The following is a 13888-nucleotide window of genomic DNA, read 5'->3' as shown; positions in this document are numbered from 1 at the left end:
GAAAAATATGCTTATATTGTCCAAACCAGAATTTGTTTTCCGTTTATGTTTAAAAATTCATTTGGATTAATATTGAAGTCACTAGAAATGTGAAACATACAGAATTCTGGTGGAAGACACTTATAAAAAACAGGCAAGAGCAAAGTGCATGCTACGCTATACTTTTAATAGGATTTAGGTGTAAAATGAAATGTGTGTTAGAAGTGATGTAATTTTTTATATAGCAGACACTATTGACAGCTCAGGGTGGCCTGTCATGACATGATGGAAATGTTGTGTGTATAGCCCAGAGTTTTCTGGATAGTAATGTTTTTAAAAAACACTATGTTTCTCTTGAGGGTATCGTTAAAATGAGGTTTCAAAAGCCTTTTAGATGAGTTTCTCAAACCCATGATTTTACTTGCATGAAGCAATGCTATAAGCAAAATTCTCTATGACTCTCTAGGATGAAGAGATAGTGGGTGCTGGGGCAGAGCTTGAAATCTTTGAATTATTACTGTTAGGTCTGCTGCATCAAGTTTAATTTCACCTGTTTAGTTCTCATTAAATCCATCATTCAGAGCTACTTTCTGACAAGATAAATATGTTCATTTTCCGTTCTTTATATTTTGTTACAAGAAGATATATACACCACAAAATGAAATAGTATTTTTAAAGTATGTCTCTGGAGATTAAATATTGCAATCTGCATATATCTCTACAAGCCTTATCTGGATCAGTTTTCAGAAGGACTATAGAAGTATAAAGATCTTACACCATTGTTTTCTTTTACTGAGCAAACTTAGTTTGCTATGAGGAAATAATTATGTTAGAATCAAGTAAAAATATAAAAATTTTCAAAGTTTTAATTTTCTTTTTGTTGCATTTTTTTGCTGGGAATAAAGCAGCATTAATGAAATCCCACCGAAGAGCATAGCATGACCATCGTGTGCTGTCAGGTGGGTCTTTGAAAGAAGACTGAAGGAGTGTTTTTTCTCTCTCTTTCTATACTCTACCATATGATCTAAAAGAGATTCAAAAAATTGTGTTTCAATCATCACAGGTGCAATCATAATATACAATCAGATTAAATATCATTTTGTCTGTGATCAATATGATGTACACATGTTTATTTTACTAGACAGAATATTAGAAGCATCAATAGAAGTGCTTTTTAGGTTTCAAAGACTATGAGGTAGAGCAACTTAAACTCTACTTTTTTATAGTGTGGTCTCTTTTCCTCCTAAAAATGGGATATTCCTCACAATCTCCATGCTTGGAGATATTCAAAAGTCATCTGTCTTTGCTGAACCTGCGTGAGCAGGGTGATTGTACAAGATAACCTCCAAAAGTCCCTTTCAACCTCAGCCATCCTATGGTCCTGTAGAAAAGTATTGACACATTGCCAGTGCAAGGATAGGCACTCTATCCTAACATTCACTGTTATATTTACTGTTTCTCCCAAAAGAGAAAATGTGATGAAAAAGACAGGAATCTAGGCTAGAAGAAATTTATAGAAAATGAGTAGAACATGTACATTTCTGTTTCTGACAGCCCCTCACAGGTCTCTTGTGTATGACTTCACCAAAAATTATTTTTAAATCCCTCTTTCTTTTGTCTGAAATCCATGGTTTTCTATGGTAATGAACTGATGACATATCACAGGTTATCCTGAAAAATATCTGTGCAAAACTGATAGTGTTTCCTGAAGCACATTATGAAAATCCTGAATGTTCACACTCTGTAAGAGGTGGTAACTCTTGAGGAGAGTTACCATCATAAAACACTTGATTTACCTCGAGATGTTCAAGAGCTTCAGGAAAATTGACTACCATGCTAGCTATCACCAAAATAACATTTTGGAAGCTAAGTGCTTTAACATATTGCCTGTACCCTGCCACAAAGCTGAAAGATTTTTTTGCTTCTGGTCCTAAAAGAACAGGCTTAGGCCTCATAGTTCTGAATATTATTGTATTTCAGATCAAGTGAGGGTTCAATTTTGATGGTGTAGATACAGAAATTGTTCCAGGTGGACAGGTAATAGATCCATTTATCAACTGAAATGTAAGAAAATTTGAGACAAATTATTAAAGAAACCCATCAAACATACATTTTGTATTAATATGATCTTTTAAATTTAAATACCTAATGTCAAAAAGTTTGCTTTCATTTTTGATACAAAAAATAGTTTTACTTCTTTCAGTACAACCTTTACTTTTTATTCTAAAATACTGTCTTTTTTTAATATGTAACTTTGTTCTTTCTTTGGATATTCTATCTCCCTTTTCTCTTTTTCAGACACTGCCTTAAAGCAGAGGTCTTCAGCTTCTTTCTTTCGCTTCATTATCAGTAACTCTGGTAGCTTCTGTCTTAGGGTGCAAACTATAGATTGAAATCTCTACAGCGACGTTTATTTTGCTCAGGTCTAAGGGCAGATGGTTTGGGAAAGGGCAGACAGCTAAGGGGAAAAAGGTAAGTATTTTAGTTGATTTAAGTCAAACTCTATATAGGATCGTTGAAGAAACCAGGATGCCCCAAGGTGCAAGAGGGCTCCAAGATACATGGAAAATTTTTTAGAAGTCACTTTCTGAAGGCTGATAAAAGATATGTCAAGTATTATGATGAAAATTCTACTGAAAAACTTTGGTGAGCTTAGTTTCTGAATTAATTCTTTCCTTAATTTAATAAACCTTTACAATAATTTACTTTCCCCCATTAGCAAAAAAACTCTTCAACCAACCAACCAACCAACCAACCAACCAACCAACCAACCATCCAAATTACCAACCCAAACAAACAAAGAAACAAACAGTTAAAACCAATTTAAAAACAAACAAACCATGAACTGTATAAAATAGTCACTGCTTGTAACTATTTTATATGTCAACAAATTACATGGCTTTCAGCACAAAGAGTGGATGAAAGCAGCTAGGGTTTAAGCCTGTGCTTGAATTATGTACTGAAACCCACAACTAGACTTGTCAATACATTGAATTCAGTCAGAAGGACACAGTCATGCAATTTGAATTGAGCCATAGTGGTTGGAGGTGTGTTTCAGTGAGCTCAGTGTTCTATGCTATGTCCACAAATGATTGAGAAAACCCCAAAACTTGATGAAAAGTAATTTTTTATTAAATACCTTCCCCATTTACACTTTCCCAAACATTTTCTGCTTACGTGTCCTCCAGAAGCGATTCATAACATTTTTATATTTATGCCATCCATTTTTTTTCAGGAAACCAGCCATCTACTTGGTTCTACATAGCTACTGAACACCAATGGCTGCAGACAGCCATTAAAGACAGACAGACAGACAGACACACACACACACACACACACACACACACACACACACACACACTCCCCCATGCACCCATCTCCAGCCTCTGGCTGTGCTCAGGTCTCCCTTGAGGACTTTGCTTTCCACATTCCCTCTGTGGTGAGACTTAGCTACCTTATTTTCTCTTCCTTTTCTCTCCAAGCAAATTTAGGAGTAATGTCACAACAAAGGCAAACAGAAGAAGTGGTTGAAAAGAGTGAGGGAGGGAGCCCCCATCACTCAAACTCAGTGGTGACTTTGTGCAGCCAAGACTTTATTTGAGAGATTTACCCACAAATTTCACAGTTCTTATGCTCATGAGTTCAAAACCCCACAGACCTACACAAAAGTTCCAATTTTGAAACAAATTTTGAAACACCCTTTTAATTTTATTAGTCTTGGGTGTTGACCTTTTATTCCTTTTTACTCAAGCTACAATATAATACTAGGACAGTATTCAGCCTAAGAAGAGTAAGAGGCTGAAAAGAAGAAAGGAGGGGGTGAAACAGACATGAAAAAAAACATTTTCAGGAAGGACAGCACCAATTTTATTACAGAGGAGTGCAAGGGGTCAGACTTCAGACTGACATTTTAATCTTGGAGAAATTCTGAGTTTATGGCAACATAGGGATTAAAGGGATTCTAAAATTTATTCACTTTTCTTGTCCATTGAGGACTCTTTCCTGGCAAAATATATGGTAACAGCTTGATATCATTCACACCTCATAAGCAACAACAGCCTCATGGTCTCTTCTTATTATTATTCTCTCTCCATATGCCTTTCCCACTCCCTATCAAATAACAAAAATAGAGGGATGGAACATGTGGCACTATGACTATACAAGAACTAAGGCTCTGGATTTGAGTCTCAATGAATGTCAGTATTTCTTTTTTTTAGTGCTTCATTATACAGGTTTCACTTCTAGAAGTCTGTCTCACTTCAGCTATTTGTATTACATATTTTTTAACCAAATTAACTTAGACAACATCCTGAAATATAAATAATGACAACACAGTAGCTTGATTTTGCCATTTCAAAATTGTACTGAAAAGCCATACAATGGAAATACAACTCCACTCTTTGCCATGACTCATCCACTCATGCAGTGAAGAAGAATGAGGCTTTAGAACACTTGCAGTACATTGATGCACAATTGTATGGGGGAACATGACAGAGGAAGGTTTTGAGAAAGGAGAGAAGATAATCCAAATCCTCCTAAAGACCAGTTTTGCCATAAAACAAAGTAAGTTTAAGGGACCTGTCCAGGAAAATCAGCTTTTAAGAGTAAAATGGCAGGATGGATATTGGCAGACTCCAATGGATGTGGTCAACAAAACAGCAGTTATGTCTCCCCCATCCATCATGAAGGAAACTCAGGCTTTCCTGGGAGCTGTGGGATTTGGGAGGATGCATGTTCCAGATGACAGTAGGACTGTGAGCCCTCTCTATCATGTGACACAGAAGAAGAATGGTTTCATGTGGAGTCTTGAGCAACAATGTTTTGAGCAAATTCAATGGGAGGTTGTCTAATGCAGCAGCCTGTGAGCCAGTCAAGAGAGGAAAAGATGTGAAAAATGTTCTCTATGCTGCAGCCAGTTTCCTGGAATCTCAAGAGCTTCCCAGGAAAAAGTACCTTGGAAGACTTGAGAATGACCCCTGAATGTTGTGAGGTGTCTCAGGGAGGCAGAGATTCAGTTTCAGATAAGCATTGTTAAAGTGAGAGGCGTGGCTGTAAACTCGGCTGGTGTGAATTCTGAACTTCTGCTTTGGGAGCTGGGCCCTGTGAGCCCTGGAAGAGCTGCCCCACCCCAGAGCCCTCGTGGGGTGTCAGCCCAGGAGTTCTGGTTGGATTTGAGCCCCTGGGGTTTCTCCCTTGCTGTGTTCCTAGTGGTCCCTGACCCTGAACTCCACCCTGGTTCTGTCCCTCAAAACCCATCACCCTGCCTCGGCTCAGGGCTCTCTGTCTCTGGATCTGAGTTTGTTCCTGTGCTGAATAAATGGTTTCATGAACAGAAGCCTGTCTCGTTTGTGTCCCATGCTGGTTCCTGGTAACTATAGCTTCTCTGGACATGATCCTGCAGCTGTGAACGAAACACCCGAGGATCTGGAGTGAGGAGTACAAAGGATCTCTGGCTCGCTACCCCAACTGAAAAAGAGATGCTGGCAGCTTATGAAGGGGTTTGAGCTGCCTCAGAAGTGAGTGGCACTGATGCACATCTTCTGGCAGCCCAACTGTTGGTGCTGGATGTTCAAAGTCTCTTGCATATATCACACCACTGATGCTCTGTGGAGTAAATGGATCATGCTAAGCATACAGCAAGATTGAACTGGAAACCCCAGTCACTCAAGATCTTGGAATTCATCTTGAATGACAGGTGAAAATTTTAGCCTATCTTCAAGGAGGAGGAGAAGAAAATTGAAGGCACATATTGAGGAGGGCCCATCCTTTAATCAACTGACAGAAAATAAAAAGTAATTCTCTCTCAGTAGATGGTTCAACCACATTGAAAGCAATGGGCAGTGGGACCTTCAAACATCAGATTTAATTTTCCTAAGGCCACCTCATTAGTTAAAACTATAGGTTCTACCTGTCAAGCTGGCCCCTAATCAAAACCTCTATGTACTGTAGAAGAGGATATGAATGGTGCATATGAGTAATGTTTTATTGAAGACATTTGAATTAGTCCTGCCTCAACCGAAGGCAAACCCACCTGTGGGATCCTCTTTGCTCAAGGACCTGGGTATGCTTGGTGGGTAATGCAGAAGGATGGGAAAAAACAAAGCACCTTCTTCAAGGGGATTTGATTTCTGTGTGAGAGCAGCCTGCAATGCTGAATTGTATGTTATTTGTTACTGAATGACACTGCCACTGTAGGCCATGAACACTGCCACTGCATAACTACCATGGACAATGAGGATGGACTGCTCAGGTACACCAGCCATGAGCACCTGATGCAGCTCTCAATCACCCAAGAGCAAACCAGCCCTCCTGCCCTGGAAGACATCTAGGATGGATAGAACTCACAGTTATAGATTTAATGATTTCAAGACACCTCTTGAGGGGATGGACACTGACTAGGGAGACCTGTGTTTGTCTATATTTATATCTATCTATCTATCTATCTATCTATCTATCTACTTATATATCTAGATCATCTATATCTGCATCTATATCTGTATCTATATCTACCTATATGTATACATTTGGAAGGTGTAGGGTCTGGGCATAAGGTAAATGGTTTAGAATAAGGGATGAATAATGTCCTGGTTCTTGCTGGTACAGGGTTAATTTTTTCCAGTAGCCCAGGCAGGGGCTGTGGACAGGAACCTGTCCTAATACCTAATACCACCTTACCTCATTGAAAGGAGTGGTGAAAAGGGGCTCTGTCCTTTCTGAGGAGAATGGGTTTTTTTGGGTTGAAAAAATGTGGTGGAGGAGAGACAGTCAGTATTTGTTCATCATTATGGCCTTTCTCTGTGAACTGTGTCTTTGTCTTATCCCTTTGGTTATTAATATTGTTGCTGTATTGTTTGTCCTCTTATCTAATTGCTGTTTTCACAAAATTGTTCTTATCTCAACCTGTGATCTTTGCCTTCTGTCCTTCCAGCTGGAGCACAAGGAGGGCATGATGACTGATGTGGGTTTTAGTTGGACTTCTAAATTGGATAATGCTGTTCCTAAGCCACAACAATATTACAGCAAATTCCACATGCAAAGGTACCCATTACAATTCAAAAGTTCTGTAGGAATGTCTGAAAAATATTTTCTACATAAGCTACTCATGCATGTACTTTATTTAATAGCATCATACTTAAAATTTCTTTCACACCATAAAATCACTGCAACAACTTTGTCTTCTTGTCTAGCTAAATGGCATGCAATTTTATTTTCTTTCATAGAATAATTGTCTTACACATAAAAAAATACGTTGTTTTTCCACACCTTTCTGCTCAGACTAAATGAAGTATGACACTATCTGCCACACCCTGCACATAAATGTGGGTCAACTTAGCAGTTGCTAATTTCAAGAACAGGTGCTGCAGAGGCACTTAACAGAAATTTGCATGCTGTAGTTAATTTTACAGTGTGAAGCACCTTAAGTATTTTAATATACTTTTCTTCTTTAGCTGTATTCATAGAAGAATGGGAGTATCTGAAGAAATTTCAATCAAACTGAAGAGGTCTACTTCTTCAGAAAATAAACCAAAAAAAAATATATTCTTGGTTTTATGAATGTCTTGCTTCTATTTGGAGTGCCACTTTGGGTGTCTGGCATAAAAAATTATTTTGCTTGTGATTCACTAATGCAGATACTATCTTAAATATTAACATTTCAGGAAATAAATGAACTGAATACTACTTGTGAAAATGTCTTTATTTTCAGCAGTCATATTAAGGAATTAGTTTAGCAACAGTCTTTCCAATTTTAGGTCTCTAGAAGTGCAAAATTTCTATCTGGCCCACAATCAAGTTTTGGTGGAAACTTTATCAGTTCAGATTTTCTATGAAAATAACTGAAAGTAACATTTGCGCTCAAAAGTTTTACTAATTTTGTATAAAGTATCATGTTCTGCAGATAGTATAAACTTTACGTTCTTTGTTCTGAACACTCTTATCAACTGATTTCATCAAAATGTGGTTCTGCCATTTGTTTCATATTATGTTTGGAATTGCATAGGTCACATACTAATACTGAAGAAATCACAGTCTTGCAGAAAATGACAAATTTCACAAAACAAATTTAACAAAAAAGTAGAAATCTGGTATGAATGCTATCTTCATTACTTGTCCTTTTCCCAGCCTTATTTTTCCTTGCAATCCCCCAAAAAGTCTGGATAAGCATTTATCATCTGATTTGCTTCCATATAATTTTCTTCCTCCTTCTCTTTCTTATGCCAGACATCTCAATGTATTCCTGCTTTCCAAACACAAGGGGCCTTTTTATCCCTCTTCCTTGTGACTTGATGCTGTCTAGAGCAGCAAAACAAACGTAAAGAAGCAACACAGGGAAGTAAAAATATGCCGAGAATCAAGGTGCATGAGGCATTTATAGGCATAAGGAAATCATATAAACAGGGGTAACAAAAGTGTCGTCTTCATTTAGCACAACATTTGTAGTTTCAGAGAAAATTTCTTGTTTGGTAGTTTCTCGTATGAGAATATATCTCTAACACAACTTGCTGATCAATGAGTAGGGATCAAGAAGTTATAAAATTTGCTTGAGAAATAAGCATGGGTCACACTTCATCAAATTGCAGTAATTAAAACTTTTGAGGACAAAATGTGAGTTCTAGGATTCCTTCCGTCTTAATAGCAAGTCACTAGATGAGATCTGTGAAAGATATTTAGAGAAGAAACTGAAACTCTTACTTAAGATGATGCAACATGGTGGCTCTCTATTTTATTCTGACTCCTAGGGATTTTAAATCACTTGATATGTTTCTTTGCTTGGGAGTCCTTTTGTGCAGAAGCATTGTTTCCACAAAAGAATGCTTTCACTTGACATTACACTTGTATTTGGAACCTGGGCCTTCTCATTTGAAATAAAGAGTCTTATATCACAAGCAAATGATCTAATAATTGGGTTGCTATGTAAAAGTGACAGTAGTTAGTCTCTAACTGAAAGAATTATTATTTTTACTGCACCTGATGATTTTTTACTTGTCATTCTATTGTCACATGTTGTAAATGATGTCTTCCTGCTAAATGATAAAATTCCATTATGGTCTGTATTCACAAAATTATAAAACTTGGACTGCAAAATATATTTGAAACGTTATCCTACAGAATATGGACTAAGTTTTAAACTTAGTAAGATTTAAATGTTGTCTTGACAGCACACACATTCATCAGTTTGCATATAAGGCAGTCCTAACTGAAGAAATGAGTTAATTATGGGGTCCTTAATTTGAAATATCAAAGACTAAGGTCAACGAATTCAAATTTTCAAACGACTAGTTTATGACTATTGTCAGGGTTTGTACTGTACAAAGTTCTTTACCTTCTAGTAAACGTGTTTCCAGGAGAGGCAATTTAAAACTGTAAAGTTGTTAACACACAGTCTACATGTAACAGATAGTTCAGGGATAGTGAAGAGGTGGTGTAACTCCTTCACCAGCTTGAGTGGAACTAAAGGTAATCAAAAAAATACTTCCTGTCAGAGGTGTTCAGACATAACCAAAGAAAGCAGTCCTTGAAAAATTATAAAAATAAAAAACTGAAGTTTCTCTTCAGAAATATATCCTGGTTTGTGTTTCTGCAACAGCTGCACTTTCACCTTCTTGAGTGACAAATGTGTTATTTGGTCTCAGTGATATATCTGACACTGTAGTTTTAAATATTTTTTAACAACTGAAGCTTGGTTTCCTATCCATATTCAAATTATATAAAAGGCAGTTATTTCTCCTGCTATCAGCTCAACAGAAAATTTCCTTGACTGAGCTATAATCTTTTAATTATCAGTTTAAAAGATTTTGGCATCGGACAATAGCAAACCAGATAGAATAACTTAATCTGAATATTGAGGGTTAATATCATCTTTCTCTTTATGCTATTTTTCTTTGAAAAACAGGTATGTATTCACATCTCTACTGCTTCTACCCATAGCAGAAGCAATGATGTAGTGTTTATAAAAACATCACTCTGTTGCTATGGAAACCATCGTAAAACCAGAACTCAAGAATGATAGTGTCAGAAAAATCTCGCACATACATATTTGTTTTCTGAAGCAGTTATTGGCTGGAATATTAGAAGAATTAGATTAATGTCTCGTAAGGATGAACTCTTTTTCTAACAATAATAAAGCTAAGCATCTGGCTCCAAAGTTCACATTTTCTCTCTTCTGAAACTATTTCTAATTTTATAACTAACAATGGCACACCCTACAAAATAATATAGTCTTTTTCCACTGTGCAATTTAATGAATAATAAGGGAAGATCAGGCATTTTTAAAGTGCATGAAAAGTAGTATATTACTTACACAGACTTTTTGCACTACTTACTAAATATTGACAGAGAAATAGGACCAGCTTTTGTTGTTAAACAGTTATTTCCTTATTTTGACTGTTGCAGTTTTACTTTTTCTAGGACTCCAAATATTCATCCACAGTACTTATCAAATTGATTGATACACACATGGGAGGAATACAGTATTCTTTCCTACCTGCTAAACTGGAATTGATATTTTTTCTTGATCATTATAGGAAATAGCTATTTTTTTTGCATATGAAATCACTGCCCTATTTTTTTGCACAATGTAGATTTCAGTATGAGAGGATGTTGTCAATTTATTTGTGCTATTATTTAATTTTATAGAAGCCAATTGGCTTAAGTTCAAGAAAGCAGCCTAATCTGAGTCCTAAAATTGGCTGACCTGAACAATAAATGTAGTGTTGTTTTTAATGTCTGACAAAACATTTTTGTGAAGACAAATTTAAACACAGTACCATCAGCAAAATGATAGATGCTTCTCTTTCAGATAACATGATTAATATATAAAAAGGAAAAAGAGTTGCAGTGTCATCTCTAAGCTGCTGATGTTACTGAGAAAAATACAGCTTCTTGAGTTGTTTTTGTTTTATAAAAATCATGACAGCCAGGAAAGAAAATATGAGGTAAAAAGGATGCAGTGAATGTGTTTTTCATCACCTGAAAATCTTTAATTGTAATTGCAGTATATAATGGTGTAATTAGTTGCCTAAGTGACAGGATAGGCTTGAATCTTTCCAATTGCTTTGTAAAACGACCATTTAGCTCACAGAAATCTTTCTTTAGACTACATGAGTGACAGTGAAAGATTAAAGGAGGGTTTTTTTAATCCTGAAGTGTCTAAAGTAAAGTAAGGACTTTACTTCATGGTATCTCTAGAAAAGCTGTGAAGACACAATGAGTTATATAACAGTACTTGCTTACCAAAATATTTCAAAAATGTAGTGAGAAATATTAATTAGTATCAAGAAAAGCAACACAAAAAATGGAGTATGTGAGTATATTTGTGGGAAGCAGCAGTGAGGAGGTGTTTGGAAATTGATCTCTGATACTTAGGAGTAGTCAAGACTGATTAATCTTGACTGTCATGAGTATATGTTCAGAAATATGATCCATACTGAGGATATTGAAGGTGGGTATTTTTCTTTAAATTTATTTAAGGAGTAAATAAATACCACTGATTCATTTAGAAATATACTGCTGTAGTGACAATGGTAGCTTTAGCCAGTTTTCTGCCCTCTGAATTTAAATTTAGGATTCAGTCAGACATATTGATGTGTCTCAAAAACAGAATAAGGACTTATCCTTTACTATATAGCTCTTAATTTAATTGAAGAATAAGTAATCCAAGTGCGACATTCATCAGAACTTCCACCTCTCCATTCACTGTAAATCCATTGCCCTCTTTCAGATGGCTTTCAGGAAGAACTGAAGAGAAGAATGGGACACAAAACCACGGCTGAAATTTTTGCAAAACAAGCAAGATCTGTGTGTAATTTATAGTTGCTGCTGCCTATTTAGGAAACTTCCTGGGAAATCATTGAAAATTTAAGAATGGCATCTCTGTGGGTATCACACACATACATAAAATGATAGGCTTTGCAGCATGCAGCATGAAGGCACATCAATATCTGTAGGGTATTAACATTTAGTTTTATAAAATAGCAAATGAACCTCTTCATACAATTAAAAACTTTGAAGAAAGGGAGTCAAGCTTTTGTATGTGTTGAAAAGTGTTTAACATAAAAAGCTATGCATTTTAGAGCTGTAGAAAAATATTTAATTAGAACATTTCCTTAGTCCTAGTTTACTGCACTTCTAAACCAAAGTCAGAATTTTAATTTCTTAATTAGAATTTGGCTAGTAGCTTTATTGTTGTGTTGTCACACTTTCCACCAACTGCCTTTGAGATAATTTTTCATATCATATTATAGGTTATAGCAGAGGTAAAAAAAAACTCCAAAAACATAATCCTTACAAACAAATAAAGTGTAAATTTCCAAGTTATGCTAAATCCAGAATGTAGCTTCTTCCTCTGGCCTTCTCTTTTTGTACAAGCAGAAAATCAGTATCGGTCTCAACATATTTTGGCAGGTACTCATTGAAAGAACAGCTCTGGAAACAAATCCTCTCTTCAACAATTAACAGCTCAAAAGTCTTCGCAAACCATTTTCATTTATTTCATAATATTGTGTTTCACATATGCACGACTTCAAATTTCTGTATTTTCTAATATCTCCAATTAGATTAGAAGTTAAGAAATAAGCATACTACTATTTTAAAAAATAAATATTTTTAGCTAATACATTTCCTTTTTAATAAGAAAATTATGTCTGAATATAATATGATTCCATATTCAAAAACTAACATTTTTTTGCATATACTGCTAGAAGGGCTAACCTCTAGAAGGTTGTGGCAAAAGTCATTAATAGATATACTTGTATGTCACAAAAAAATTATTTTAAAAGTTTCCTTTCATAGGGCTTTTTTCCCTTCTTGATAATAGAAACACAGTTTTAACTATATATTTTAAACTTCTATTTTGGTTATTGAATATCATTAAGGATAATTGCACCTTATTTCTCTCTCTGTTGGGGAAGATTTGCTGTAATATTTTGAAACCTTTCACCTAACTAGTTACCTGCTAATTTTTTCATTGTTTTATAATAGTATATGAGCAAGGATTAGGTTTAAATTTCTCTTTAAGTACTCCATTTCAATACTCATTCCTGAAAATAACAAAGTGACAAAAAATTTTAAAGGTTTTAAAGATTAGGCAATTTTTATGTCAAAGGTTTTTGATGCAAAAAGAAGGTACCCTTAGATGACTACTATTGTACTATTTAAATGTAAAGGCTGAATGTGAAACTCAATTTCCAATAAATAGAGGAAATATATAATATATGTATGTATGACTATGAATGTATATATGGATAACTATTTCAGAGTCTGGTATTTACATATCCTTTGTAACAAAACTTGCAGTATAGGGATGTTCTTTTCCATCTTTCAAAAATCCAGGCCCTTAAATTGCATAAAAGATAGCAGTTTTACCAGTAAAAAGATTAATCTGTTTTGTAAAAAAAAATCAGACTGTCATTTTGTGAATAAAAAGCCAAATTCACATTTACCTAATTTCTCTCCAGGAACAATTCCTTATTTTTCTTCTCACCCAAGAGTTCTTCTTGGTGCATTAGGTATACTGATACAACTTTATTATTGGTATCAGCTAAATCTCTCTTGAAAAATGTACCATATACTGCATTTCAGGAAATTCTATAGACGTAAAGAAAATTCCTATAGCTAGTTTTGTGCAAAACTAGGAGATACAAAATTGCTTTTCTGAAATCTGCTCCAGAAAAAACCTATTCTCAATCAGTTACTAGTACTTTTCATATGAAGTGTAATTGCAGCTGTTCTGCACTATTTGCATATAGCATTACACCACTGCTTACAAAAAAGTGTTCTGCTGACCAGTAGTTGACAAAGGTAAGGTTGGGAATAAGAAAATGGAGACTAAACTGAAAGGGTGAGCTAATAATTGTAACAACACTTCCTTGTATAGTTTCAAAAATTAAAAAACCCTGTTTACCTCATTTGG

General features: G+C 35.4%; 1 protein-coding gene and 1 long non-coding RNA gene across 3 annotated transcripts in view; one reads left to right on the top strand and one right to left on the bottom strand.

Annotated features, from left to right (window-relative positions):
• Window positions 1-13888, bottom strand: part of PTPRD (protein tyrosine phosphatase receptor type D) — a 1176387-nt gene that overhangs the window by 728523 nt on the left and 433976 nt on the right. The gene's annotated exons all lie outside the window — the stretch shown is intronic.
• LOC147648440 (uncharacterized) lies at window positions 11051-12577 on the top strand. The gene is made up of 3 exons (XR_015281130.1): window positions 11051-11419; window positions 11699-12278; window positions 12349-12577. It is a non-coding gene; the product is annotated as an uncharacterized LOC147648440 (long non-coding RNA).

The sequence above is a fragment of the Cyanistes caeruleus genome, chromosome Z (genome assembly GCF_971803275.1).
Source record: "Cyanistes caeruleus chromosome Z, bCyaCae1.hap1.1, whole genome shotgun sequence".
NCBI lineage: Eukaryota > Metazoa > Chordata > Aves > Passeriformes > Paridae > Cyanistes > Cyanistes caeruleus.
Note: the sequence above shows the minus strand (reverse complement) of the source record. Positions and strands in the feature narration are given on the sequence as shown.